We start from the raw sequence: 6,412 nt of genomic DNA, 5'->3' as shown, positions 1-6,412 counted from the left end.
ACAGTATCCGTGCATCGCACGGAAAACTTACTAATATTGTTTAAAAATTGAAAATATGTATTTGAGTAGGTGTACTAAATACCCCCCTAAGTTTCTATAAAAATGAACTCATTATCTTTCTACGTCTATAACTTGATAGAACTTTTTTTTCTCTTAAAAAAAAAAAAAAAAAAAAAAGCTCTATCTTGTGAATGAAAACATGTTTATAACTTGATAGAACTTTTTTTTCTCTTAAAAAAAAAAAAAAAAAAAAAAGCTCTATCTTGTGAATGAAAACATGTGCTTAAATTTCAAATTGTTCCTCTTTTCTTGGTTCAGAAATGATTATCAAGGGTTAAGCATTTAGGATCGGAGAATAATGCTTATGATAAAAAAAACTCCATCCATCAATCATATTAATATTAGCAATATTCTTGGATGCTATTTCGTCATTTCGTCTTGCTGTAGCCACTGAGGGTGGCTCTCGGGCCCATGCTTCCATGAATATTAATATTAGCAATATTTGGTTTGTGTTTTTAAATAATTATTTTTAGTTTTTAAACAACATTTTATATATTTTAATGCACTTTTTCACCCACATGTATTTTTATAAATATTTTTAAACATTAATTTTTAATTTTTAAAAATGTACTTTTTTACCCACATATATTTTTACAAATATTTTTAAATATTAATTTTTAATTTTTAAACACATGTATCAAACGACCCTAAGTGTTACTTGCAGATCAATTCGTTATCAAGTGGCCATGGTCATCCCATGTCTTCATGCGTGTCTCTTACTACCTACGCTACCCAGCTTATTTCTTTTTGCTTATTTAAGATCGATTTAAAGTTTGCTTATTTTATTGAAATTAAAAAAAAAATTATTAAAAATACTATATAAAAGCAAAAGTCAACTAAAATAATATAATAAAATTTATAAATAGTACTAAAAACTAAAATAAAATTTATAAATAATAATAAAAATAAACTAAATAATAAAATAAATTAACAAAATTAATCAGTTAAATAAGGCAGCAGCCATACTTTGTAAATGGAAATTTGCTGTGAAAGAGTACGGAGGTAGATGGTGAAATGAATAAGGAGAAACCAAATAGCAAATAGTGTAGCTGCTCAAAGTGTATGCAATAATGAAGTTGAGGGCCCACGATCTGATTCCTCAAAAAGCAAGGCCAGCTCAATCAACGAATAAGTCCACATCGTACATCACCAGTTCACACTAAAATCCACTCTATAATCTAAAAAGCAGAGCCAGCTCAACTGGAATCGACCCTATAATTCAAAGAGCAGGGCCAACTGTTATCAACGAAGGATGAGTCTGACGTTAGCTTATTTCTTTTTGCTTATTTAAGGCGGTTTAGAATCAGCTTATTTGGTTAAAAATTAAAAAAAATTGAGTTTATCGATGTTATAGCTACTTTTTAAGGTAATTTTGCAAAAAAAGAGAGTGAATTTTGATAACAGTATTGCCGAAATTGTAAGAAAAAGTACGCTGTGTCAAGAAATAGAAAATTAAATTTTAGTAATGAGGTTACCGAAATTCTTGTCAAACCCGTACTGCCAAGCCTACCCATTAAGCGCCCAAAATGCAAATTAAATGGAAACCAATTGTGGCAATGACGTTACCATTTTCATTTTTTTTCCCTTCTATTTCGGTACTATAATTTTCTTTTAAAATGATACATTCATAACATTTTTACAACATTTTAAAAACAAATCTTAAGTGGCAGATTGTTACTGATTGTTATTATTGGAGCAAAAAAGTAATCTTAGTATTAAGTTTAAATTTGGATCAATAACAACAAACAACCTGTAATTTGTTGTAAAAAATGTTGTGGACGTAACATCTTTTTTTTTTCTCCCATTTTCAACGATGCCATTGCCACAATTGGTTTCCATTTAGCATGCATTTTGAGCACTTCACGGCAGGCTTGGTAGTACGGGTAGGACAAGAATTTCGTTAATCCCATTACCCAAATTCAATTTTCTCTCTCTCCTGACACATTGTACTTTTTCTTGCAATTTCGACAACACCGTTGCTGGAATTCAGTCTCTCTCTTCATTTTGCCAAATAACTTTGAACAGTACCTATAATAACAATAAACTCCATTTTTTGCAATTTTTAGCCAAAATACTCTATTTTGCTGAAATTAAAATTTTTTTTGTGCTAAAAGTACAGTATATAAAAGTAAAAATTAGCTGAAATAATACAGTTGGATCTATGAATAGTATCAAAAAAAATACAGTGAGTCCCATAAATAGTAGCAAAAATAAACTGAATAGTAAAATAAGTTAACAAAATTAATTATGCCAAATAGAAACTTAATTTTAAGTTGTGTTTCAGGCAACGCAACAACTTTTTTGAAATTTTTTTTGACAAATTTTTTTGTTTTTTTGAAATAAAATAAAAAAATAATTAATTAGAAAATCAAATCAAAGGTAACATAAACAAATTAATAGGAGTGTGTTTGGATATCACTTATTTGCTAAAAATTAAAAATTTATTACTGAAAACATTGTAGCAAAATATTTTTTATTGTGGAATAGTGCCATGGGAACAGTGCCACGCATTTTTCATCGCTTGGTTGGTCCATAAATAATGCCATGGGACCAACCAAGTGAAACGCAAACGCAAACTAAAAGCTCTAACATCCAAGTTTAGTTATCTTAATAAAATAAAAAAAGTAGTACAGTCAAGGTTTTAAAAACCGAACTGGGCATCAAACTATTTTTTTTTTAAATTTCTGGTTCAACCCCGGTTTGTGACTAGTTTTTTACCCAGTTTTGGGGGTTTTTACCCGACCGAACTAGCTCCCGGTTCCCGATTGAACAGGTCGGATCAGCCAGTTCGATCCGATTTTTAAAACAATGAGTACAGTACACTAAGCCTAATGAACAATTTTTAAGGGTTCTTTTGGTTGAAAAAGTTAGATGAAAGAAAAGATTTTAATTTTTCTCATTTTTGTTTAATTGTGGGATGAAAAAGTGAATGGATGAAAAAAAAATTATTTGGTTAAGAAGAAAAATTAGAGGATAGAAAATTGAGTTTTTATAAATTTAATATTATATCTCTAACAAAAAGTAACATATTATATTTTTATTAAAAAAATAGTGTATGATCAAATGGAAACTTTATTTATTTATTTATTTATTTTTAAATATAATAGTACACAAAATTCAGGAACGCAAAACTTTTTTTTATAAAAAAAAGTTAGAAGCCAAAACTGATGAGAAAAAAAAAAACAAATGAGCACAAAAAAAAGAAAAAGAAAAAAGAAACATAAGATTCAGAAAACATTGAAAAAGACAAAAAAAAAGAAAAAAAATAAAGAAAAAGAAAGAAGAAGAGTGAGACAACATTTAAAAAGGAATAAGAACAAAAATGAAAGAAAAGATTTATAAAACCAACAGTTGAAAATTTGGGTGTTGGTGTTGTGGTGTGCGCGGTTCAGTCGGCTAGTTTTTTTCTAAATTTGTTACCGAGCCGATAGGGATCGGTTTTGTAATAATTGAAACCAATGCATACCGATTAGAGTCAGTTTTCCGACCTATAGTGGTGCGGTTTGATCGGCTAGATTTTATCAGTTTTTGTCGTTTTTTTTTTTTAATTTATTTATTTATAAAAAACTCTGTTCAACCTATAAAAGAAAATATGTTCAACAGAAACTTTATAAAAAAAATTTGTTCATCCAAACACAAACAGTAATGATCCAAAAAAGAGGCCCAAATAGTGGAAGCAAAGCATAGATAGTAAACAATAAATCTATTCTAATCTGAACAGCACGAAGGAATACCATTTTTTTTTATTAATGTTATACTTGATGATGTATGGAATCAGTTAGTTGAACACTTCGGCTTCGATGGACTACAGCGTTAGCGGAGGCCTACAAAAAGAGAAAGCAATCAAAAGGTGACCGGGGTGAACCGGCCAAACACCCTCCGATGATGAAGTTAGTTTTTTCTTCTAATGAAGTTCCCACTTTCTTCAATGTAAAAAATCAAGAAATTCATACCTTTGCATGGTTAAGACCGGGCCTTATATAGGGTATTCTAGGGCGGTTATTAGTTCAATAACTTCCCCCAGAATCTTGGAATCCGGACATAACTTCCTCAACGGCTACTAAAAATCATAACCGCCGTTGGAAGTTACATACATTGGACGGATTGCGGCGGTGAACGCGAGTTGATGAACCGCTCCGAAATTCGCTAAGTGTTTGCATAGTCGTCCATGCGCAGAGACATACATTGGACGGATTGCGGCGGTGAACGCGAGTTGATGAACCGCTCCGAAATTCGCTAAGTGTTTCCGTAGTCGTCCATGCGCTCTGCGCATGGACGACTCTTTGTCGTGCTGTTGTGTGGTCGTCCATGCACCTTGTACATGGACGATTCTCTCGCCTTGATAATTGTCAGACATCCCAAGGACAAGATATCTGGACGAATAGGAGATGGCCTGATGTTTGGCTAGCAATTTTCCCATGGACGGCCCCTCTGGACGAACCATAGATGTGATTTTTTGTTATACATCAATACTTATATATGAGTTAGGCAGGCCCACCCATTTGGCAAAGAGCTCACAACAGTATAATAACAATTAACAAGACCCATTCATTATGACCGTACACAATTTTGGAGTATTCAATTTAAAGTTTTATATAAAAATCACAACCTTAATCAAACAGCTAACCGTAATCAACCTTAATCAAACACGAAGACATTCATGCTTTCCCCAACAGCCAAACTTAATCAAACCAACTTAATCATTCATGCTTTCCCAAACAAAAAACAAATGAAAGGAAAACAAAATTGAAAAGTAAAAACACAAAGACAAACACCTATCCAACAAGACCAACACGATGACAAATATGAAATACCTATCCAACCTGAGAGGCTTACAGTTGTTTTGCTATGACTAGTGAGCTACAGCGAGAGCTCTAGTGAGGTGTCACTGCATCAGGAGAGACTGAGAGAGAGAGTTAAACAATTCTGAGAGAAAAGAATGAATTTATACCTCGAGAATATGAAAACCTAGCCTAAAACGCACTGTTTTGCTTCTTTTTTTTTTTTTCTTTTTTTTTTTAATAACACCCATACCATACGACCACGACGTCGTTTTATTAAAAAAAAATTAAAACCAGAACTTGGTATCGGTTTGGTTCGTCTTAGCGGTTTTGAATTTCTCAATCCAGTGACTGCACCGCACCGGCATCGAAACGGGCTTCGCCTTCCGAACCCCGGCCTCGGCTCAGTCGGTAGGCGCTAGTGTCGGGACGGTGTTGTCGGCGCCGATCAGTTGGGTCAGCTCCAGTAACAGTTTGCTTACCCCTAGGTGTTGGTGTTGGTGTTGGGGTAGTTTCAAAATATATATTTCTTTTAAATTTTTTCCATTTTTGAATGGAGTACTCGTAGGTACGTAGGTTGTAAAGTCTTTTTTTCTATTTTTTATGAAACGTAGGTTGTAAAAGCACTCACAGCAGTGGTGCTATATTGCTATATAGCAATATTTTAGCTCCTCAAACACTAAAACCAAGCTGCAGCAGTGGAGCTAAATCTATTTTTTTTAGCTCCATTACTAAAGTGCACATCTATAAATAGATGTGCACTGTTCATGAGAGCTAAAAATAATAATAATTTTTTATTCTCTGCCCCATTAAAATATTATCTCTCTCTCTTAACTCTGATCATCTCTCAACTCTCACCTTTCTCTCTCTTAACTCTCTCAGCTCTCTCTCAACTTCCTCTCATAGCTGCCGGCCCACCACTACGCCACCGGCTCACACCGCAGATCCGCCGCCGGCTTACACTGCAGACCTCGCCATCGATCCACGCCGTAGACCCCGCCCTCCGATCCACATCGTAGACCCCGCCCTCCGATCCACGCCGCAGACCCTGCCCTCCGATTCACCCTTCCCTCCAATCCACGCCGCAGACCTCGTCCTTACTTAGTTGTTGTTGTTGTTTTTTTTCTTTTTCTTTTTTTCTTACTGTGGGCTGTGGTGTGGTGGTGGTTGTGGTTGTGTGGGTAGATCGGCGTCGGTGGGTGGCCGGGTTCGTCGGCATCAGTGGGCTGTGGCTGGTTTCGTCGGCATCAGTGGGTGACTCGGGTAGGTTTCATCGTGGTGGGTGTGGGTGTTGCCGCCGATCAACCTTAGACCTACGCCGTTGATCGGAGTGCTTGCTCGTGGATATTGGGTACCTGACTTGGAGATTTGGGTTTTTTTTTTTTTTTTTTTTTTTGCCTGCTGTGGACTACTACCGGTGGTGGTGGTGGTGTTGGTGGTGGTTGTGGGTGTGGTTGTGGTTGTGGTGTGGCTGATGGTAGAGGTGGTTGTGGCTGTGGATGTTTTTTTGGTAATGGAATATATTATTTTATTGTAATGATTATATTATTTTATTGTGATGTTTATATTAT

Source organism: Quercus suber, unplaced genomic scaffold, assembly GCF_002906115.3.
Source record: "Quercus suber isolate HL8 unplaced genomic scaffold, Cork oak 2.0 scaffold_519, whole genome shotgun sequence".
Lineage (NCBI taxonomy): Eukaryota > Viridiplantae > Streptophyta > Magnoliopsida > Fagales > Fagaceae > Quercus > Quercus suber.
Note: the sequence above shows the minus strand (reverse complement) of the source record.